The sequence below is a fragment of the Choloepus didactylus genome, chromosome 18, assembly GCF_015220235.1.
Source record: "Choloepus didactylus isolate mChoDid1 chromosome 18, mChoDid1.pri, whole genome shotgun sequence".
In the NCBI taxonomy this organism is placed as follows: domain Eukaryota; kingdom Metazoa; phylum Chordata; class Mammalia; order Pilosa; family Megalonychidae; genus Choloepus; species Choloepus didactylus.
Window position 1 is genome coordinate 66,760,177 of NC_051324.1, and position 24,024 is coordinate 66,784,200.

A 24,024-nucleotide genomic window follows, 5' to 3' on the forward strand; every position below is an offset into this window, starting at 1 on the left:
TTGGGGGGTGCAGGGGCCTCCCTTTTCCCTGGAAGCCAATGATGCATCCATCCCGCAGGAGGCTACACTCAGGCCAGCCAGCCTGTCCCTCTCATAGACCCTCCCCAGCCTCGGGGACAACCCCAGAGACACCACCCTCCCTCCATCACCCGCCCATGAACCGCAGGCTGAATGCAGGCAGGCTGCACCGAGGAGAAACACAGCCACAGGCCGCCAGCTCTCAGGCCCCCCACAGTAGGGCACACGCCGGCCAGACCTGGAGACCAGGTGGCGGGGAATCCCAAGCCCCTGCGAGAGAGGAGGGTGGGGTGGTGTTTGGGGTCAGGCAGGTGTCAGGCATTCCACCTGGAAGAGCTTCAGAAGCTGGTGCTGCAACAGCCCGCACGGGAGGGTCTGGGGCTGGGAGAGCTCCCCATCTGCAGGGAGCACCTGCTCCCTGGTTATACCTGAGAAAGACCTGATGGGCCAATGGGCAGGTAAGGAGCTGCCAGGCCCAGGAAGGAGCCGCAGGCAGCCTCAGATAAAAACAGATCTCGCCCTCCCATCCTGGCAACCCCTCCACCACCACCACCATCCCATCCCTGCCCTGCCTGTAGCCCAGTGGGCTGTCTTGGACCATGTGAATTGAAACAAACCCTCCAGAGTCTCACTGCTTAATATTTTTTGTTTGGTTTGTTCTGTTTTTGCTTTTAATCCACTGTTTGGTTTTGGTTTATCATTTACTAGCTGTGTGTCCTTAGGCAAGTTACTTTACCTCTCTGAGATTCACTTTCCTCATCAGTATGACAGAAATGATAACAACCACAGGACTCATATGAAAGCATTAAATAAGATATGGATCAGAAAGCCCTCCTCACAGTGCCTGAAACATGGCAGACACGCAGTAGGTGATGGCTACAGTTATTTTTATTACTTTTCCCATTAGGCTGTCTAATGTCTTTCTGGAGGAGAAGATGCTCAGCTAGTCCCCTCACCCTTCCTTCTCCACCCCAGATTCATGGCAGCTGTTTATTCCAGGCTCACTCAGGTGCTCCCTGGGAATGGACCCAGAAGCTGTTGGCCGCTGGGTGGCATGGGGCAAGCCACCTCTCTGCAGCAAGCCCATTTCCACTGGGATTGCCTGGGTGTGCAGACCGCAGGGTGTCACCTTCAGCGTTCGGTTCTCCCCTTCTTCTCAGCCTCGCTGTGCCTGCCCTAACGAAGCTTCCAGACACCCCTGCTGCCTCCCACAAGCCCTAACTCGTCAGGCCGGCTTGCCTGGGTACCGCAGCTTATCCAAACATCTTCATCGCTTTTCACAAATTCAATCCTTCCTTATCAGCCGCACCATCAGGAGGAAGGGCAGGAGGGGGTTGTGACTGAAGTGCGGGGAAGAGAAGCTTTAATTAGCCTCCTTGCTCCACCGGGTCACCCACAGTTCAGTCCCCGTGCCTTGACATGCTCCCCATCACGTAGTGGGAGCACCGGGCTAGAGCCGGGTCGTTGCCGCACCGTGCACCTCCTCTGCTCCCTGCTTCCAGGGCTGGGGGTCCTGCCACCGGTTCCCCGCTGCCAGAGTCCTGCAAGTTGCGAACCGGAATGTCATAGACGGCAGTCCTATGAAAGCAGCCCCGCCCCATCTCCCAACTCCCAAGGGCATCTCTGATCCATCACGTTATTGCACAAAAGTTAGCCTGGGTCCTCTGAGCAAGATCATCTTATGGGGAGTGTTAAATGCCTACCGGAATGCTAAGTGATTTTACCAGTCCTCAAAAAGTCCTCCATGATAACAAGGCAAAAAGAGCACTGGGCTCAGAGTCGGACTCCCCTTGGACCCTGCATTCTGTCTCCCTTTAGCTGTGCAATGTTGGAAATATTTCTTAATGTCAAAAAAAAAAAAAAAAGTGGGGCTGATAATACCTATTCTCCCCACCTCCTGCGGCTGCAAGCCCCAAGGGAGGGCATATGCAAATACGCTTCCTAAGGTGCCAATTTCTAAATAAATGACACATATTCCTAGCTAGCCAGCCCACAAGGCATGTGCTAACATCCTGCCCCAAGCAACAGGCTCATGGATGGCTCCGCCATTTTCCTGAAGCCCAAATTCCTCCCGTGGAGACCTTGCCTTGAATGCTCAGCGCCTCCCTGGCAGGGTTTAAAAGCGGGGGCTAACTTTTCACGGTGGAACTGGCATGGCACAAACACCACTCCCCACGCACCTCTGGGCTCCTACTCCTCCTGCACGTTCGACCACTCAGGGTTGTACAGGAAGCCACGTACCATCACTCCCAGGTTTCTTGCCTTGTCCTCTTCATAGGCCTCAAATTGCCAAGATAATCAAATAGCCACATTGGGCCAATAATCAACATCTCCCGGAGTCCTTCTAGGAGCCAAGCCCTGTCTTCGGTGCTGGGAAACGTCTTTGACTGGCGGCTGCCCAGAAGGGCTGTAGAGGATGATGAGTCTGAGACCACGTAAGTTACCATCCAAACTGGGGTACTCTTGAGAGTGGAAAAGGTCTTATTAATAACTACGCTGGGGAAATGGGCATAAACTTGGGCAAATGAGGAGGTAGGGTCATGGATTTTCTAGACTGTGGGGAGGGGTTGACAGAAAGGAGGAGCAGCCTCGCAAACACGGATGTCCAAAGAGGCAGGGCATGAATGAATTCTTTTAGCGGACATGGGAACTCACCCTCCAGTTCAGTTTGTTACGGAATCCACCAGGGAGTGGCTCCCCCCACCACTCAGCTTCAAGCTTGGCACATTAACATGCAATAGGTGTGGCGTTCTAGGGAGAAGAGAACTTTAAGGGAAAGAGGTGCAACCCCACATTCCCCAAGAGGTCCCAGAGCAAGCATTTACGATTAGTATTATACCTGGCGTTTGTGTGGGATCTGGGTGCTCTGAGCACATGCTCATGCCTTCCCTCCTGATCTGAAGCAGATAACCCGGGCAGGAGAAAGCGCTGGGAAGGCCACCCCAGGACGGCACACTGGCTGAGCGAGAACAAAGACCAAGGCCGTAAACGAAGACGGATGTTTGCACTATGCTTCCCGCTTGCCTGAAAACAGGAAACTTCGGGAGCCTACTCTGGGGAGGTCCCCACCTCTTCCTTGCCCCAGAGCTACGTGGCCTAAGAGGTTTTGGTTATTACTTATTTTTTCAATGGGGCAAATCTCATCCAAGGCACTTCCCTCGCCCCCTGTCTTTTTTGCTGCCCTGGGAGGGAGTGGTGTGAGCTTTGAGTGCTCAAGCGGGAAATAGCAGACCATGAGCTGCTTTCCCCTTTTCCTCTCACTTAACACACAGCTTCTGCAGATCTCAGCTCACAGAAGCACCTGTAAGGATACATCATCGCCCACTGGGAACGCCAGCAGGGACCCAGTCGAGAGAGCTGGATGGACTCCTGACGCTAATGACTTGGGAAAGAAGTCCGACGGGACAGGCTTGTTGAGGTTTGCCTCCCTGCAGGTGACAAGGATGGAAAAATGACGAACCCAACTTGTCACAGGGATGGTGTTAATGGACACCAAAAAGGATTGGAGAAAAATCTCTTGCTGACAGAGGAAGATGAGGGAGTAGCCAGCTAGGAAACCTGGGAGTGGATATGGCTGAGCATAGGAACAGAGCAGAGAAGTAGCTGTCTCTGGAAGCAGCAGGCGGGAACCAGCAGAGGAGATGGCCCAGAACAACTGTGTGAGTTTCTATTCTGCAGCCATGGCTGCCTCTGGGGTCTTACAGTCTCCTGTTCTTAGAATTTAAACATGGACAAGGTGATAAATCTTACTGATGAGATGCTCCAAAGAAATTCTGCAAGCTCTGCTGTCCTCCTACACAAGAGCACAACAAGCAAGTTCCACCTTCAGCTGACTATTTTTTTGAGGGAGGGATTATATTCACCTCTGAATCACTCTCGCCTCTCATGAGCTGCTAGCACACCCAGGTGCCAGTTAATGCCTCTTGAGTTGGACTTAATTAAATTTTGGAAATTAACTCAGCACCATGGAAATGGCATGGGCTGAGAATCAGAAGGTCTGGGTTCAAGTTCTAGCTCCACCATCAGTTGGCAGTGGTCCGTCAGGCAAGTTGTTCTCCTCTCTGGGCCTCAGCCTCCTACGTGCATGAAATACTGGACAAGAAGCTCTTCAGTTCTCATCCGTGATTGTTACCCTACAGGTCCTTGGGGACACTTGCCATAATAATGCCATCGGGGCAGTTACACCCCAAGGTCAAGGCAGAGAACATCTAGCAGTAGAGCAGACCAAATTTAAAAAGTTGATTAGACAGATGATAGATAGATCAATAGATAGATGATAGATACACAGATTGATACGGATAAATTATTCAGATAGGAGGGTAAATAGGTAGATTCAGAAAATCTGTAACTTTATCAAATATAATATAAATCACATGAGGGGACATGTGTTCCAGGTGTTTTAAGTTTTGGATTTTCCTCTTTTGTTACCTAATGTTGGTTATCTTAGGAGACTTGCAAAAAATCTCTGGCAAAATCATATACTTTGAATTGGGATAGAATTGGAAATACTAGACCAAGGATTATGTATACTAGCCTCCATATCTGAAGATAATATCAGGGTCAAAGACAGTCAACCTGGGGAAAGATGATAACTACAGAAAAGTGAAAAGAACATTTGCAGAAGAAATGCAAACAACAGAAAATCATTAGTGGTTACCTGGGGGAGGGGAATGAGATGAGGGGAGGAAAGAATGAATCAGTCAACCCATATATACCTGTATTGTTTTCTTCACGACCAGAATGCATGCGTCACCTGTGTAATTTTAATAGCAATAACAGTAACAGCAATAATAAAATCAGAAGAAAGTTAGCTTTTGCTCATTCCCATGATTATGTCAGTGTTATCTATCTTCTCTATTCCCCAAATTCTCCTGGCAGGGGGCTCTCAAAGTCTTAGCTTACTATGGATGAATGTAAAAAAGCAAAAGGGCTAAATAAATGCCATTACAACTTTTTTAATTCTTCCACTTAACTTTCAGTTATTGTGTCCGTTAGGGTCTTGGCAGAAAATAGATGACACACTCAAATTAGGTAATTTGAGGCGAGTTAGTAAAGGGATTGTTTTACAAGGTGTGGGCAGGTGTAGGGAAATCGCAGGGGGTAGTGCCATCCACAGGGGCTCAACTACCTGCCGTTGAGCTGAAGGATGGGGGAGACAGCAGGTGCAAGTGAACACACAAGGGATAGTATGGGGGTGGGGGAGAGGTGAATACCCCAGTTTCACTCTCCTCCCTCTCTCTGATCTCCTGCCCAAACTCATCGTTGTCCAGAGCCAATGGGAAGCCAGAGGGCAGGGAACCTTCTGAAGGACATCATACAGGTCAGTCTCCTGGGACACAGAGCAGGTTGGGGCAGAGTAGAGAGGGGCAACCAAGGGAAATCCACACACCTAGTTTTTCATTCTCCTGAAAGAAGACATGTACAATCCCAACCAGATTTTGAGCTCAAGCCTCCCATGCCCATTTGGATATGCACGTATCATTTGGTCTGCATCCTACTTCCATCCCTACCACTAAGTGGTTCTGTGCCCTTGGGCAACCTCCCGCCCCAGGCCAGGCCCTAATTTCTTTCTCTGTAAGATGAGGGTGTTGGAGGGGACCTAGTTATTTCTGGGTTGCCTTCCAGCTCTAACTTCCTTGACTGCAAATCTAAGCCTCTACTTGAGTTTGAGCCTTTTCCATATTGCTGGAAACCATTGGTGACAGCTATCCTCTCATTGGCAGTAGAGAATGAGCCAACTTCGTGACAGGCCACAAGGTCTGCGGGGATCTCTGTGCAGATGCTGCCTTTTCTAGTTGGCACAGAGAAGGTAAAAGAGCTTTGCACAAATGGACCAGTCCTTAACATTTCTTCTGCCAGTCCTCCCCACTGGTGTTGGTTGCCAGGGCAGACAGTGAAATCCACACTGTCGAACCCATTGGCAGTGTTACTGATTCGTCACCTCCAGACAAGAGACAGGTAATTGGGTAGCAATAGTGACAGAGATTTTCATTGTGCTCAGCGTCCCATTTTCCCCTCTGTCTCCTGCCCAGCCCCAACCCTCTGTGTCAGATTTAAGAGTTCGATTGCCAGGGAATGTTGCCAAAGACTTACATTTCAGGAATGCAATGTGAAATTTGCATCTTATTTGGGCTCTCTTACACGCTGAACAGGAAAGTGGTCTTGTATACAAGTGACCTCCTTGTCATTTGGTTCTGCCCCCCACCCCCCACCCCCCAAGGCCATGGGCTCTGAGAGCTCCTCTCTCCCAAGGCCCGCCTTCCCCTAACCATTCCAGCACTTCCCCTTTGTCTCCAGAGCATAATGGCTCTTGGCAATGACCTTGAACTGAAAGTGCACAAAAGCTGAGAAATCACCTGACTTTAGAAGGGTACAGAACCCAACTTTATGCCTAGAAAAAGCTGTAGTTGAGATCACAAGTGCTTCCTCTGTGGCTTAAAACAAATCACCCCCTACCAACCTTCCTGCAGACTTTTGGTTTCAGTAAATGGTGAGCTCAGTTAAAGGCAAGGATTTGATCATGCATTTTCTTCTAAAGTGTTACACCTCTAACTTGCTTTAGGTGAGCACAGGTAACAATGAGAAATGGAATCAAGCCAATCGGCTTAAGAAATTGATACTGAATAAGGAAACATTTCTTACCAGTAAGAGACTTTCAGGTATGAAATAAGTCCCTTAGCATTGCAGAGTCTGTGCCAAAATGAGACACTCGGTTATCCATCTTCCTAGGTATCAGAACTAAGAAAGGAAGGGTAGGAGGATCTGATTGAGTTTTCCTCTGTGTTTGTTTGCTTTCAGTTTTCAGGGATCATTTGGGTGCTCTACGAATCCTCAGCATGAAATACCCAGAACTATGAAGATGAAAGTTGCTGTTTCATCTTTGTACTTCCTAGAAGGAGGAGCATGGAGTTACTAAATACAAACGGACAAGCCAAACACTGTTCCAAACATGATCATATTCTATCATTACTTCACAATTATAATGCCCAGTTAAAGACGTGGAAACTGAGGCAAAGAGAAATGAAACAAATTCCCCACGATTAGTCACCCAGGTCACTCTGCCTCAAAAGCCCTAGCCATGGCCCCATCAGCACAGCTCCAAGGTGTGGAGTCAGGTAAATTGACTCTTACCTGGATTAATGGCTTTTGAGATCCCAACATGGCAGCCACTTGGGAAATTTTGGGCTGGACCACTCTTCCCAGCTCCCTGTGAGACGGTCTTGCCGTTGTAGAGAAAGGACTTGCCCCTGGAAAGGAATTGAGTGATTTGCCCTTTCTCAGTCCCTGATTACTATATTTTTGCTGCCATCAAGGACAGAAGACAGTGCCAGCTGCTTAGTAGTCTACACTGGACCAGCTCAACCTGGGTAAAACAGGGAGAGTTTCTTTAGATGCAGCGGGAGAGGAGCTGGGCTCTGGATCGAACAAACGCTCCAAAGCCAGTGTAATAGGATAGGGTTTTGGAAATACTAACCAGTGCCCACTCCTGCCTCCCCCAAAACACACGATTTCCTTGTCTTCTCGACGTTTCCTCATCTAGTTGGTGATGGCCTATTGCATTTATTGCATTAGAGAAGGCATAATACAGCAAAAATCAAAGAAATGATATCACCAATTCTGGTTTTTGAGTTTCAAAGACGGTTTTTGAAACACATAGCAAATACAAGAGATTGGGGAGAACACACAATGGTGAAGGGCCTCCTAAATAAAGACTAAGACAGGTTCCCTGGTTGGGGGAGGGGAGGGAGCCAGGCAGGAAGCAGAGAGGGCGGTGATGTTCCGGGAGCCAAGGAACGGAGGCCATCAGGGCGCCACGGAGCAGAAGATGAAGGCGTGCAGCTCTGGAGGCCTCTGGTTGGGAACAAGAGGCAACTCAGCAGTGACCCTTGGGGACCCATGGCCATGAGAGTGGTCAGGGGTCTCAGAGGAGTCCAGTGCGGACTAACGATGCCCACAGAGCCCACTGGCCCTCCCCATAACACAACACTCTATCAGGCCTTCCCATCCCCAAAATTCAGGGTAACTCTGATTAAAAGGGTGGGGGGAACCCTCCTGGTGAAATAGAGTTATGAGAAAATGACGTTGGGTTCTTGCCTGCTGACCGAGCAGTCACCTCTTCAGGATGACCCCCTCCACTTCCTTCCTCTCTGCACAAGTGCAGAGAACTTGCAGAGCCCCCTCCTCCCCGCCAAGCTCTTGGGCACCTGCCCGGTGGAGTCTCCCGCCACCCAGGAAGATTCCTCTGTCCTGTTCCCTTGCACCCCTGGACTCACCTGCTCCATGAAAGGGCACAGCTCAGATGACAAGCCTGTCTCAGTCCGGAATGGCTGGCAGAGGAAACAGTGGGGGTGGAGGGGGGGAGGCTAAATGGAAAGGACAACCTCCCCCACCCCCGTCTCTGGGAACACCAGCTCTGAAGTCCCTTTGGCCACCCAAGGTGCTGGGCTCTGCCCGCCCAGATACCATTCCGGTTTGACAGGCACCCACGGGCCCCTGGTATGTGCCTTTGCCCACCTGACCATTCTGTTTTCCTTTTTCTCTGGGAGTCTGAATTTTTTAAACCTGTAGAGGCATTGCTGGGAGAAAAATAGTTTGAGTAGTTCTCCGCCGTTTTCCCCCAAAGAACGCAATTGTTTTTCCACGCCACTGTTTGAACGCCTCCCATGTGCCAAGCTCTGCCCCAAGGAATGGGGATCAGCCTGCAGCAGTGTCTACAAGGTCCCGCTCTTGTGGAATTTACATTTCAGTGGGGAGCGGCAGACAGGGAGACATGCCACTCAGATCCCCCTCCAAAAAAAGGACTCATGCCCAGCTGAAAGGCGGGTGGCCAGCTGACGGCCTCCAGCTCTGAGCACCTTCAAGGTGCCCTCGGTTTCAAGGTCTTGTGCTTCTTGGGGCTGCAAGGACTGAACGAGGTGATGGTCCAAGGGCCAAGCCATTTCCACCCACTCTTTGCTCCAGATCACGCCATGGGCTGGCAGAGACTTTTCAGGTCTCCCACACATTCTAATGGCTCCCTGGGCCAATCCCCTTCCTCTGCTTTTCTTTCATAGGTCAACCCCAAACTCCATCTGAGCCTCTGGTTTGTGGGGTACATGGGGAACAAGCCAGCCACGGTGGTTTCGGGTCAGGGTAAGTGCTGTGGAAATAGAACAGACAATATGAGATTGGTGGGCTGGGCAGGAGAGGACACCGTGGTCTAGACGCCAGGCATAGACCCCCTCCCTGAGAAGGTGCCACTTGAGCTGAGATATGAATGAGTGATGGAGTCAGCCTAGCTCAGAGCTTCAGGGAAAAGTGTGAACAGAACGTGCAAAGGGCCTGGGGTGGAAGAAGCAAGTTAGAGGTAGGAAAAGAGGGGCTGCTGTGGTGGGAGTGTAGTGAATGATGGGGAGTTACAGGAGATGAGGCTGGCGGGGCCAACAGAGCCATGTACACCGCACAACAGAGCTGGATTCTCTGAACTGCAGTGGGAAGACAATGGTCACTGGGAGAGTGGTTCCGTGGACAAACCCAAACGTGACAAAACAAGATTTTAAACAAAGCATGACAATAAGGTGTAATCGCCGCATATTAGTAGACATCACTAACCCGGTCTGGGCTTTAGCGCAAATGAGAGTGGCTGGGGGTGACAGGCAGCTCTGGCAATTGGGAACAGCATCTTGGGATGCAAGCCTCAGGATGTTATTAGCAGAAGGTCACTGGTTCCCCGCCTCACAACTGACAATGGCCCACGGGTGCCTCACTATCCTCTGGGTGAGAGCTGCTGCCCTGGGGCTCCAGGAGGGGAGGTTTGGGGTTTCCTGAGACACAGAACAGCCTTCTCCCCCAACCTGGGTCTCGGCAGCAATGCCAGACAGCCTTTCCCTAAACCAGGGCTCTCAACCCAGGGTGACTTTGCCCCTAGAGGACATTCAGCAGTTGTCTGGGGATACTGTTAGGTTGCTACAACCTGGGGTGGCGGCTGGGGGTGGGGAGCAGCGGTGCTCCTGGCATCCAGTGGGTAGGGGCCAGGGATGCTGGTAAACATCCCACAATGCACAGGACGGCTTCCACTGGCCCTAAACATCACCAGCGCCAGGGCCAGGAAACCCTGCCTTCCACGGAAAAGCCACATTGTTTACCTCTGAACCAAGGGCTGGTTTCCGGCAGGTGCCTTCAGGTGAGGACTTGCACAGAGCTGGATAAATATGACCAGGGCGGGCTTCCTCTGGGGTAATTCTGTAAGTGCAAGAACAAAGTCCAAGTGTTTGCTTTTTCCTTCTTATTGTAGTTTAGACGCCAAGAAAGATTTCCTCAAAAGAAGGAATTTTAACCTCAAAGACGATGGATTTTCCCTCATCAGCAATCTTCAAATTCTAGCTTAACTGGGGTGCAGACCCAGTCTGAGACAGGGGAATGGACTAGATGACCCCCGGAGGTCCTTTCCAGCCGGGCATTCCTACCATAATAATGTAAAGTGTGGCCGAGTGCTGCATTTTAATTAATTTTAGTCCCTTTCAAGACCACAGTTATTATTGTAAAAACACCGATAATACCAAACACATGTCTAAAGTACACAGCCTGCTGCAGCCCTGGAGACCTGGGGACGTGCGAAGCCGTATGTCATCGGGGGTGGTGAGAAATCAGCAGGCCCCCTCCCTTGTCCCCGCTGAGACCCCAACACCCTTCTCGGTAGGCCTGCTCTCGCTCAGTCGCCAGCGAGCCTGGGGCCCAGCCAAGCCCCTCACCAAGAAGCGCTGCGCCCCCACTCCTGCCAGAGCTCAGGGCTCCCCTCGCCCTCCCCGCGGAAACAGAAACAGCAAGGGCGGAGAGGTGTCCGGCCGCCGGAAATCCCGGTTTAATTATTTTATTGGGAAAAGGAAAAAAAAAAAAAAGCAAAGAAAAAGCGCATTTTCTCATTTTGGAAGAATGCTTCAGTATCTGCGTTTCCAGAGTGTGAAACACCTCACTGCGCTGCAACCAGCTCTGAATTATTAAGTGAGATGCGCAAACGCCTGTGCTTGCCCTTCCCCCCGATCTCTCCCTTCCTTTGCTCCCGCCCTGCCGCCCACCCTGTCGGTTGAGGGGTGTGCGCCTCCCCATCCCCCATCTAGGTGGAGGGAGGAAAGACCACGAACAATGATGCAATGATGCAGCACGAGCAATGATGCAATGATGCAGCCCAGCTGTTCTTCAAACAGAGCCGGGACCTTGCCTTGTGCCCCCCAGCTCCTTTGAGGGCTTTTGCTTGGTAAATAACCCCAAAGAAGAGTACCTGGGTTGGAAAGGACCTTCAAGTAGGTCTAGCTCCATTTCCACTCCTGCAGGAATCATTTCCACTGCTTTCTTGGCCTCTTGGTGGCCATTTCTGGTTTCCAGGTGCCCCTACCACTTTAGAGGGAGGCACTTTGTGACTAAATGATTGGGTTTACAGGTCCTTCTTCCTTGTCATCTTCTCTGGGAGATAGACAGAGCAGGTATTGTTAGCCCGTGTTAGAGATGGGAGAAGTGAAAACCAGAGAGGTTAAGTGGCTTTTCCAAGGGCACACAGCAATTACGAGGCAGGGGCACGGAGGGGATCGTGGGGCCCTTGCCCCAGTGACACAGTCTCCTTTGGTGGCGAACCGATCTGCTCCAGGGACTGCTCATCGCCGGCTTCCTTGAAAAGCACCCTTCACAGATAGTCTCGCCAAAGCCTGGGGCTCCGGTGGCCCCGGTCCATCGGGGAGGGTCTGGTCCCCTTGGTTGCCCCTTCAACTTCATAATGCCGGGTTTGCGGTTGGTTCCTCCCCAGCCCTCAGACGACGCTTCTGTTCCTGGGCCGTCTCCTGGGAAGGCAGGTGCCCCCGCTGCAATGAACATCCAGCTCCCTCCCACCCACTGCCCATGCCCTGCAGGAGTCCCTGCAGTCACCCACCTCCCTGCAGGGCATCCCAGGGGAGGCGGGGCCTGGACTCCACCACCTCCGAAAGACCAGAATCTCTCCTTTCCTCACCTGTGGGCAACCTGATCGGCCTAACCTTCCCAAAAGACCTGAGCGAGGTGCTTCTTCTGGACAGCCCCTTAAAAAGAAAACCCAAACCTGACACACACGAAACACTTTCCATGTCCCAGGCACTGTTGGATGCTGTTTGATTAACTCATCTAGCCCTCACCACAGCTCCAGGAGGTAAGCGTATTATTATGTTCTTTTTATGGATAAAGAAACTGAAGCACAGTGTGATCAGGTCAGCTAGCCCAAGGTCACATAACTAGCAAGTGAGGGAGGTATAATGAGAACATTAAAAAAATAAATTAAAAAAAACGATGACTAGAACAGGTATTGGGGGTGGGAGTGGGGGATTGAGGAAGACAGTTAAAATTGCCCAGACATTAGCCATTTCCCCAGGAATATTTCCAGAAGGATAAAATTACCTTTTCATTCTCTCAAGTGCCCTGTAGTTGTGAGAACAAGGCAGCATCTCAATAGATTAACCTGCCATACGTATTGTTAGTGCATATCGTTGTGTGTCGCACTGATTCTCTCTTCCATCGCTGCATACAATTAATTCATCAGGGTAAGTAATGCTAGCTACTATAAATTAAAAAGCACCCCCTGAATCTCAGTGGTTTAACACAATAGAGATTTATTTTTCACTCCTGTCACACTACAAATGGAGGTTCGGTATAAAGTCTTCCGAGTGGGACTCCTTTGATCTTGCCATTTTGCCATATTCTAGGACTAACAGCAGAAAAGAGCAAACATGTAGCATCATAAAGGGCATTTTACAGGGCAAGGCTGGAAATGAAGTACGTCGGCTCTGCTGGTACTCTCTCAGACAGGAGCTGAGCCCCCAACTAACCGCAGGGAGGCTGGGAAAGGTTGCCTTCCAGTGTGCCTAGGAAGAAAATCCAAGATTGGTGAGCATTTGGTTGGTCTCTACTATACCAGTTAATCCACTTCAATGTCTCCGAATGTTCCTCCCTTGAGATGGCTTCCCGTCGGCTGTCCCTAACGGTCACCGTCTTCCTCTTCAAATGTGATGCTCCGGGTTGATCATACCCCTCCAGACATGGCCTGATCAGGCCAGTGAACCCTGTACCATCACCTCCCTGGGTCTGGACACCACATGTCTACTAAGATAGCCTACCAGCACTTTAACATTTTTAGCAGCAGTCACACTGTTGGATCACATTAGGCTTGTGGTCAACTAAAACCCCCAGATCTCTTTCATGTGAACTGCTGCCAACGGAGGACTCTCTAATCTAGTGCTTGTGCTTCTGAATTTGAAACCACATGGAACTGAACAGCAATAGTTGAAAGTCTTCCATCTTGTTGGTTTTGGCTGAGCGTTTGAGTCTGTGGAGATTATCAGGGATCCCGATGCTTGCATCCATCACATCCATCACGTCGGCTTTGCTCCTAGCCTAGTGGTCTCTTTAGCCTTTCTTGATCTTCAGTCAAATCACAGAGAGACGTTTAGGCCAGGATGGAGGCCTCTGTAGTACAACTACAATTCGAAATGAGCTTTTGATGGATTCCTTGGGTATGGTTGTTCAACCATCTGGGAATCTGCCAAACACATATTATCCAGCACACATTCGCTCATTTAACTGGACAATAAAGTCAAATAAAACCTCATTAATTTAGAGCTCAATCTTTGAGAGTCTCTCACTTCTCCCAATCTGTCATTCTTACTGAATTCAATATGCTGTAAACCCAGACTAATCCATGGCCATCGTGACTGATCTGAAGACACACAGCTCATTACTAACAGAACCGAGGCTAGAATTTAGGTGTTCTAAATCCCGATGCTTTCTGCACCATCAGGAGGAATACAGTGTGCACGTAGTGAACAGCAGACAACCGACGCACAAGGCCTCAAAGCAGAAACCCACCCAATAGAAGTGGCTGGGTGGGGCTGAAAGCGTTCCCCCTGCAGTGCCCATGTATTTTCCAGCATACAGTGTCCCATCCAGCAGTCCACCTCTTTGCCCTTCCAATTAGAACAACAAGAAATATGACTGCCAAACATCGTGTTGGGCAAGCTACTGGAGTCAGACAGACATGAGTCACGCCATGCGTGTGTTTGTCACGTGCTCTGGGGAAGGCCTCCTGGGGGTTCCCGAGATACCCACAGGGCCCCACCTCCACACGGCCTCCAAGGTCAGTCTCGGGGAGGAAGGCTGCTCTGAATTAGTGAAAAGCCTTAGCTAGAGGAAGCTGCCCGGGAGAGGGATGCTTGCCTGATTTTCAAGAACACAGTCCCCGGGTGGAGAGGGCCGGGCCATCGAGAGGTGCTGTGGCACCTGATAAGAAACCACGCCAATGAACAGCCGAATTGTTTCCAAGTGGATGTTTCTAAGGATGTTTCTACTTGCTCCCTCCAGTAGACCCAAAACCTCTTCCTCTCCACCAAACATCATTTATATCATTAAATCATTAATTCCCCAGGCCAATCTTTTTATCATAGAAAATGTAAAGATAAATCGAAGACACTGAAATTATTCTGAATTCTTCATGAATGAAATTCCTGATAATTACATTTTTTTTTAAATCTAAGCTATTGGGATCTTACTAGCAACAAATAGAAAATCATCCAAATGAAAGTCAAACTCTAGGATTGTGTGTCTTTTGTTTATTTGTTTTTTTAACGCTAATACATTTAACCGAGATGACTTTCCAAGTAGGCATCAGGCACTCACTGGTTATCACAGTTAATCTTCTCAACAATCAGCAAAACAGCCCTTGGTGGGGCTGGGGGTTGGGGGAGTTGGCCCTGTATACAGATGGGGAAGGTGAGGCCCAGGGGACCATACAGTTCCCAGAGAGCACAAGAAAGCCAGGAATCCAACTCAGGCCCCTGAAACATTTTTCTTTCTTAAGTGTCCAAATCCTAATGACACTGACAACTTAAAAAAATAAAAATAAAAAAAACCTTACAACTTAAAATATATATATATGCTCCAGAATGCAAAGAACTGCAAAATCTATTTTTACTAAATGTTCCATTACGGATTTACACAATAACCTTGCTAGCGGGTCAGTGGTTATTTAACTCCATTCTCAACTAGCTGTGAATGCATATAATAAAGTTTAAATCCCAAGAATACATCATTTTTCTTAAATCTCAAAGTTATAAAAATTATTAAATATCGCCCCATTCTTGTTTTTCCCTCCAATTATATTTAATGTGGGGTGTGGGTACATTTTACCACTTTGGATAGGCTGAAAGGTGAGGCCTTCAAAAAGTAAGAAGCCTTAGGGGCTACCAAGCTCTGAAAAACAGCCATGACTCCAGAGTCTTGCCTTGCAACCCCTTTGTTACATTATAGTTTGTGTCTAAGTTCACCGTTCCAGGCCTTGCGATGAAACACAGCCCTGTTGTTGTTCTTCATTTTTACATTCATTTACCCATCATCTCCTTCTATAGCTTCATTTATAACGCACACTCAAGTTGAATGTATAAAGCAATATTTCTTTATAAACAGTCTACAATACTCTAAAATTAAGGGTTTCGGCTACGTCAGTGGGCCCTGGGGAGATAATGCTGTTGGCTTGCGTGATCTTACGAGACAGTCGGGGTTAGGGAGGAACAAACCAGGAAACAGGCTTTGTCACAGGTTCAACAATAACTTGGCTCAGCTTAAAGGGACTGGCTCACCCCTGGGGGGCATGGACCACAGCAGCCCTTTTCCAGGAGGAGCTGGAACGGTCAATGGCACTGGAAGTTTGCCAAGCTTCAAGTCCACCCACTTTCTGCAGAGAAATCACATGTAGGTCACCAGCTTGGAGGCCGCGTCCACCACGTGTCCTGGGCATGGGCCTCTGCCCCTCATGAGGACGTCTGTCTCCATCAGAGGCCAAAGCAAGCAAACAAGCAAGCAAAACTGACTTCTTGACTTAAAGACAGTTCCAGAGAACCCAGCTAAAGTGTGTGTGTGGTGGGGAGGTGCATTGGGGGGGGGAGGGGAAGGGTGGCAGCCCTTGACATTTTTAGAGTAGTTTTTGGAAGATGCTTTCAAATGTGTATCATCTGATGTAACCATCATCACAACTCTGGAAGGTGAAAGAGGCCAAATGCTTCAATTGAAATAAATAGGTGAGGCACAGAGGAGTTAAGGAACATCCCCGAAGCCACACAGCAATGTAGCCTTCACGAGCCCCGGCCTCTAGACCCAAGGGAAGCCTTCTCTCAGCTACTATTGATGGTTCACATATACCTTGGACTGAACCTCACAGGAGAGGTAACAGCTCAAATCTTCCACTTCAGAATTCCAAAAAAAAAAAAAAAAAAAAAGACCAAGGCCTGCTAGCAGAAGACCACAAGTTACTCAAGCTCTTGACTCCAAAATAGTGTTCATGTGTCTAAGACCTGGTAACTTGAACTGTGCTTCTCATTTTTGCCCTTTAAATGAGACGAGGAGCCCTGACTCACAGCTAGCTGAGCTTGGAGGTGTGGCCGCCCCACCCATCCGCCCCGCTCTCCCACAGCCCCATCCTGCTGGCCTTCCCTTGCGGGCAGAGCTGCTTTTTGGCCAGACTAGGAGCCCCATTCTCTCCACATTCCAGAAACTGGGCATCGGTGCTGCCACGTGGCTTCTGGGCCTGCATGGATTTGGATGCTCCTGGAGCAGGACCACTGGGCACTCTGGGACATGGAGTCTGTGACTTCAAGGAGCTCGTGGCTTAGCAGGAGAGACATATGAGGAAACGATTACTATTCAAATTGGCTCATGTGATGGGAGAAGCATCGTGTAAACTGTAGGAGGATAAAACCACGTAGCATAAAGAATCAGGGAAGGCTCCCTGGAGGAGGTGATGCTGGAGTGGAATCCTTAGACCCGTCTCAGATTGTATTTCCAACTGAGGAAATACTGGGTCAGTTTGGACCAACCTCATTGGATGGAAGCTCTCATCCAAGTTCGTGCCAGTAGGTACAGTATCCCAAGAATACTACGAGGACCTCCAGGGACTTGCTCCCTCCACCCCCCAAGTTGGTAGCTGTTCCATCCTTTCTCCTGGATTGGAGGCAGGGTTTCCTTGGAGCCAGGAAGCGAAGGCAGCAGGGCGCGTTCTAATGAAAACCTTCCTCACTGAAGGCAGTGTGGTGGCTGGAAGGGTGAAACCCAGAAGCAGGCTGCTCGGGCCCTGGTGGCCTGTGGCGGGCAGGACTATGGGGACGGGCAGATCAGCCACCAAAGCGCAGCTCTCCAGGCCCCTGGAGAGCGAGATGCCGACTCGGCTTGGCCACCGTCCCGGATGATGAGACACAGCAAACCTCAAGGCCTGTGGTGTTATTCCAGACGCCAACCTCCTCTCCACAATCACATTAAGGCTCAGCTGTGCCAGAGAATGTGTCTGCACCGAGGCAAGGGGGCACCTCCCAGCCGGCCACCAGGAGCACACGGCCAGCAGCTCCGTGACTAACTGCAGGACAGGGAGCGTGTCAGCCCGGCCTGCACCCGAGGGAGGAGCACACACATCCACGGTACTCAGCTCCCTGGGTGTCCCATGGAACTTGGGTGTGCAAAACCACAGGCGGGTGGGGGCAAAGCACGGAATTCTGTAGGGGGAAGAGGAAGGACAGGGAGGACATAGAACAGTTTACTGCATATTTGTTCCATGCACCAGCCCTGTGCTAGGTACCTTACATAGATTCTTTTAGGCCATCTGTGCAACCACACTGGAAAAGTATTATTTGTCCTCAGTTTGCAAAGGCTCAGAGAGGCTAAGTAATCTGCCTGAGAGTGCCCAGCCTATCCGTGATGGAGCAGAGATCAGAGCCCAGTTCATCTGACCCAACGTCCACACTTTCCCTACCACGTGCTTTTGTCTGGGTATCAGCTTCTCCTCCAGCCCACTCCACTCTCAGTGGATAAAAAAGTTTTCGAACTTCCCTAAAGTGGGGAGATTGGGGGAGGGCATGGAGAGGCTGACTGAGAGCCGCCGCAAGTCCAGCCCAGCTTCCAGAATGCTTCTGTTTGGGGCACAGGGGAGGAGGAGTGTGTTGAGTCCACATTAGATGAAAGCAGCCCCTGTAGCATGGGTTCCCAAGCTCATTCTCTCTTCCCCTGGCCGTCTTTCCCACTGTAGGCTCAGATCCTCCATTCTGGGACCAGGGGGAGCCTCCTGAGGTTGCAGGCACTTTTGTGCATCCGACTGAAGCGTCTGTCCTCCAGCTCCCATCTCCCACATCGGTCAGCTCCTGGAGCCAGGTGGCAACCTCTGCACCCCCTGGGAAGAGGCTGGGAGACCTGGTGCCTGGACGCGGTGGAAGCCCCTGGAAGCCCTGCTCATGGTTGAGTGCACTCACCCACTGGATTACCAGGGCTCAGAGCAAGGAGTCCTGCATGCTGGGCCTGCTGGGCTGCTCGGAGCAAGGCCAGGTGGCCCTTCCCTTCCCCGGGCACAAACCCATGGGGCACCAGGCAGCCGGAAGGAGCTGTCGACCAGGAAAGGGGGCCGAGTCAGCCTTAATGCAAGGGGCACCTTCCTTCCAGCTGCACAAAGGACAGGCCCCTGGGGGCCCGGAGGCAGCCTTTCCTGCAGACAGGAGGGCGCAGCATGGTTGGAGCCCCGGACAGGGCATCCAGACCCAACCTGTAGGGTGTTGGCCGGCTCTGCGGAAGGTGTCCCACCCAGGTCTCGTTTCGAGTGAATCACTTGGGCCGGGACCTGTAAGTGTATCCTGTGGAAATAACAGGCCCAAAGCCAGAAAGAAATCAGGCGAAGCTCCGTGGACTCTGGCCACCAAGAAGGAAGGCTGGGAGCCCAGTGTTTGTGGAGCATCTTCTGGCCGAGGACACTCAGCACATGGAAAACTTGACCTCTCCGGGGAAGTCGGGCTTAACCACCCTAACAGAAGGGCCAAGACAGTAAGTGATTGGTGGTGGTTACACCAGTGGCAGGTGGCACAGCTGGGATGCAAGTCCAGGTGTGCCCAACTCAAAGTCATGGCCAAGACCATCAATAAAAGAACTGACAGTTCTGGGGGAGGCTTCCAATAACCAACCCTCTCCTCTAAACCCCAACCCAGGAGCACAGCAGCAGGCAGCACTGAAGTTCTCAGTGGCCCTCCAATGCCAGGGGCAGTGTGCTCTGCGGGTGAAGAGCACATGGCTGGAGCCTCAGCCAGGGTTCAAATCCTAGCTCTGCCACCTAGGAGCTGTGTGACCTTGGGTGGGTGTCTTAACTTCTCTGTGGCTTCGTTTCCTCATATGCAAAGTAGGGCTACGAAGGGTATCCCACAGTGAGGATGAAATGAGGGATTCCGCCTAAAATGTTTAGATCAGTGCTGGAACATCCCAAGTGTTTGATACATTTCAGCCATGGTTATTATTACTGCTAATATCGACGTCAAGCTGATCCCAAAGGCCCAGCTCCTGTCAAGGAACTTTCTTGCACTAACACCCCTCCTCCTGCAAGGCCCAACCCAGGAGCAGGTTTTCCAGCAGGTTGCTCATGGCTCAGGGCAGAGGAGCAGGAGAGGAGGGGCTGAGTGATTTAAGATAAACACTCTGATCCTCAGCAGACCACCCACTTATCTCCCTCTGAAAGAAGGGTTGGGGCGGGGAGAGAAGGCAAATTCCTCAACCCTCCTGGAGTAAAGGCAAACATGCTTTTCTTCTGCAAGGAAGAGAAAGAAGGGATGTGAACACAAACAAGAAAGTGCCCCAAACTCTCACGTTGAACTTCGCCAAGTCTCTGTCCCTGGGGGAGACCCCACCTGACAAGCAAACCTGGAGAGAAGGTTTGGGAAGACTAAGGATGGCAAATGAGCACATGGCAGGGTGCCATGTTCAAAGTCACACAAACACGCTGCTGTCTGGGGGCTCCTCGGCTCAAATGCCCTGACCTCTGGGGGAGCAACTTCTCAAGTTGTGTCCCCACCCCACCCCACCCCTGCAAAACTGAGCCCACATGATTGGGAGACTCTAAAAAGGAAGGTAGGGTCAGAAACAGATATCCCTATAAAGTCCCCAGAGACAATTCCCCTGTCACCCCTGCCTGGACCGCACCAAGATCCAGAGAGTTCCAAGTAAGTCCACTTTATGTTTAAAAACAGCAGCAGCGTCCCCTCCCTCACTCCTCACTGGCCTCTGCTAGAAGGCATTTCTGCAGCTCCATCCCATCACCCGCTTCTAATACTTAACCCACTGTCCCTCCAGGAAAGTCTTCTGTCTGTGTCCTCCAACCGTTTTTTCCAGCTCCTTCTTCGATGCCCATAAAACGGTGGTCTCAGAATACTGCCCCCCACCCCCGTCCCTGCAGCCCCCAGCTAAGGCCACAGGCCCTGTCTGGGCAGCAGGCTCAGCCAGGGCGAGCCTTGCCCCCGAGCCGGGGTTGGCAAGAATTCATTCACTTCCAACTCCCAAGGCTCAACTCCGCGACTTTGTTTCCACCCTTCACTGCTCCCCGCAGTATGGCAAATAATACCCCATTTTATATGGAAAACACTAAAATAGGATCACACCTTTTAAAAGATATTTCCACCTCACGGCCTGAAATCAGACTTCACCCTTCTCCTGCCCCCCACAGCCACCGCACTGGCCCCCTCCCCACACACACACCCGTTTTGCTACCAGACTTCCCTAAGCCAGTTTAATTGAAAAGGCATGATTTAGGCTAATTGACAGCAGATGGGTTCGGCTGCAAAATGCAGAGAAGCATTTGCTGAACATGATTTACAGCAACAAGGCAAAACTTTCTCCTTTTTTTTTTGTATCTTTCTTCAGGAGCTCCATGGCCAAAACAGCTCAGCAGAAATGAGAGGAGAAAAAAAAGTAATTAGTGTTTAATTTTTTAACAATTTTTAACTCCCTTTTTAATTGCTTTACATAAACCTGTCCTAGAATTTTACAGCCTTCAAATCTCTGTCTAAGTCTGGTCCTCGTTTCTGGTTTTAATTACAGGGAGGCTTGTCTGGCACATTAAATTAGAAGAAAAAAAAAAACACACACGCACACACGATTTCAGAAATATTTTGCTGTTGGACTCCCAACTGCACATCTAATATTTCAGCGTGCGAATGGGAAGGCATGGCCCAGGAGAGCTTTGGTAGAAACGAATGTGGACCAATTGTGTTTGTGGCCTTATTCCACCAATCAAAAAACTGTCTCCTAATGTTGTTAGAAGGGAACGTGCAGTCATAGGCAGTGTCTGATGGGTGATAGCAGCTCAGACCACCTTGGCATTGCTTTGAATGGAACTGGCTTCCCAGAAAAGCGGGGCTCGTGCAGAACGTTGAATGCCTCGGCCAGACTCGGGGTTCTTAGTCCCAAACCAGGCCATCAGCTCCTACGCTCACTCCTGGGCAGCCCGTTTCGAGCAGATGCAAACCAGGCAGAAGGGCTGCAAGTGAGGGGCAAAGCCGAGGGGGCTGCACAGAGGAGGGCAATGGGGGAAAGGGTCTGGGTGGCGGATTCAGGCCACACATCTCACTGGCGGCTGTCTGCGTCAGAGTGAGCGCCCCTCACAGACAGAGTCCTAGTGCGGTCAACATTTGCACTGTCCAGTATGGCAGCCACCAGTCTCCACGTGCCTGCTTCAGTTGAAATGAACCGACATGAAAGAAAATTTTAAATGCCCTTCTCTGGTAGCCACGTGTGACTAGCGGCTTCTACACTGGATGGCCCAGAGGGAGGACGCTCCCATCACTGCAGAAAGTTCTTTTGGGCAGTGCTGCCCTGTACCCTTAGGTCATAAACTGGTACTCTTAAGTCACCAGACAGCCTGAGCATCCCCTGGGAACTGGTTAGAAAGGCAGGATCTCGGGCCCCACCCAGACTTGCTGACTCAGAATCCGCATTGTCACACGGTCCCTGGGTGCTGGATATGCCCATTAAAGTGTGTGAAGCGCTGGTGGTGACGATGATCTCAGAATTGCCCAGATGACAACCCAGAAGATCCCTCCTGACTTTGGGATTCCAGGTAACACTCTGGGTAGTGGAATTATGGAAAATTTCTCTTTACTTCTTAAGCTTTTCTGCATCTTCTGGCTTTCTGCAGTGACTTTTCTTTTTAAAAGTGCCTAAAAGGTTTATTTTACTAATTAAAAGGTTTTGTAAAACGTGGTCCGACCGGGGATTCTAGGCAAAGGCGTGCGCAGATATGAAGCCCGTCTGCACTGAAGGTGGAGAGCACCCGCCGGGTGGCACGGGGCCCTGCCCGGGACCAGCAGGGGAAGGAGCTGGCAGGGGCATGGAGAAGGGTAATGGCCCATGGATTCCCTTCAAGGTGTGCGTGGTGGCAGGGGAGAGCGTGAAGATGGGGGTTAAAGTGTGCTGGGCCATAAAACGTCCTCGGGACATAAACCCAGCCAGGCCGAGGCTCCCCTGGCTTGTGTTCATTAGCGCCGAGGTCGCAAGACCCCCTAGGCAGACCCTGCCCAGGCCTGCCCCTTGGCTTCCCGAGGACCCCTGCTGGGAGACGGAGGGCCGCCTGGCGCCGTGGGGCGGGCAGCTCTGCGGATGAAGCCAGGCCAGTGCCAGCTCCCCGCACACGGTCATTACCTCCTGGAAACCCAGGAGTTATTATAATTAAAACACATTGCAGGGGAGAGTAGGGGCCGGGGGAGGTCCCCCTTAGGAAGGACCACTGGGATTAACAGAAATCAGAGCAGTTGGCATGGCAACGCAGCCCAGGCCAGACCTACCCCTGTGATTATTTCATTGGGAACGGGGTGCAGAGGCAGAGTGGGGCTCGGATGGGGTGTCGGGAATCATACCCAGCTGCCTGCGAGAGGGAAAGGCCTGGGTGTCTACCCTCAGGATGGAGCAGAGCAGCCCAGGGAGGAGCTCCGGAGGCTGATTCCTGCTGGCTTCCCTGTTCCCTCTAAATATCTTTATCCCCCAGACCATGAGGTGAGTTAAATAGCCCAAGAGGGCCCCACTCTGGCTCTCACGGCCTCAGGGGTGGCTGGCCCCACCTGCTTTCCTATGTGCTCAACTCTGGCAATTATGAGACCCAGGCGAACCCCAACCATCACCTATTCCAGGCAATGTTGTAGCAACCGACACAGAAAGCCGTGTGTGTGTGGCCAGAGGGGTAGGAGAGATGGGAGCAGACACTATTCAGAAGTGGGCCCATGATAATCAGCAACTTGGGTTCTGTGCCTGGGACACCTCCAGGTTCCAGCGGAGGATGAGGGCCCTGTGGAATGGGAATCCCAGTTTGGCAGAGAGGCAGGGCCAGCGAAAGACAAAACAGTAATTAGCTCTGGATCTTTCTGCATTGTCTCCTCTTCCCAAGGCCCAGCAGCCCCGAGCAGGTCTGGCCAACAGGCAAGCAAAACCTGTTTGGAAACTTCTTGGGGAGCAGAAGAGGATGGGATGGGATGGCAGAGGGGAGGGGGCTGGAGGTGAGAGGGAGAGGAAGGCCCGTCTGCAGCTAAGAGGGGAGTTCTCAACAGATTCGCATTTCCCCAGTCTCATTTCCTCCGGTCATAACATCCTCCACTGCTGCCTTCTCGGGGCCGGTGGGTTGCAGGGAGAGGGTTCGAAACACGAGAGCAAACATGAGAGTCCTGGTGGACTGAAGGTGGCCAGCCCTGACCATCCCCTCCCTTTCAAAAGATGACTATGCCCAACGCCCCTTGATCATTCTAGACCTTAAACAGAGCTTTCCCCTGTTTCTATCTGTCATGCTCAGGATGTCCTCATGGAAAAGTGCATAATGTTGGAGTTATGTCTAAGTCCAAGACTTGCCTCAGTCACTTATTTTATGTGTGATCTTGGGCACATCACTCAACCTCTCCATCTCAGTCTGCTTAAATCTAAAAACATCATCCAGTTTGCCCTGTCATAGGGAGGATTTGAGATGAGGGACTTAAAATGCCTGGCACTGGAGTGCTACTCTCTCAATTTACCCAGGACACAGACCTTGCAGCTGAAAACTGGGACAGTCCCCGGCAAACAGGGAAAAGTTGGTCACCCTCCCTGGCACAGCGTGTGTGGGCATGTGTTTTGGTTTGCTAAAGCTGCCAGAATGCAATATACCAGAAATGGGTTGGCTTTCACAATGGAGATTTATTAACTTACAAT

The 24,024-nt window shown here is 50.9% G+C and overlaps 1 long non-coding RNA gene across 6 annotated transcripts in view; it reads right to left on the reverse strand.

Annotated features, from left to right (window-relative positions):
- Nucleotides 1-680: 680 nt before the first annotated feature.
- The window catches only part of LOC119513641, a 196,635-nt gene continuing 173,291 nt past the window's right edge, over nucleotides 681-24,024 (reverse strand). Inside the window, exons 3-9 of one of the 6 annotated variants that reach the window (XR_005212676.1) lie at nucleotides 10,143-10,239; nucleotides 7,150-7,265; nucleotides 6,661-6,907; nucleotides 2,858-2,977; nucleotides 2,674-2,769; nucleotides 2,260-2,480; nucleotides 681-1,559 (exon numbers count right to left, since the gene is read on the reverse strand). This is a non-coding gene — a long non-coding RNA (uncharacterized LOC119513641). Of the gene's footprint in view, nucleotides 1,560-2,259; nucleotides 2,481-2,673; nucleotides 5,348-6,660; nucleotides 6,908-7,149; nucleotides 7,266-10,142; nucleotides 10,240-24,024 lie in introns of all 6 variants that reach the window. The other 5 variants (XR_005212673.1, XR_005212672.1, XR_005212674.1 and 2 more) reach the window with 5 other exon arrangements.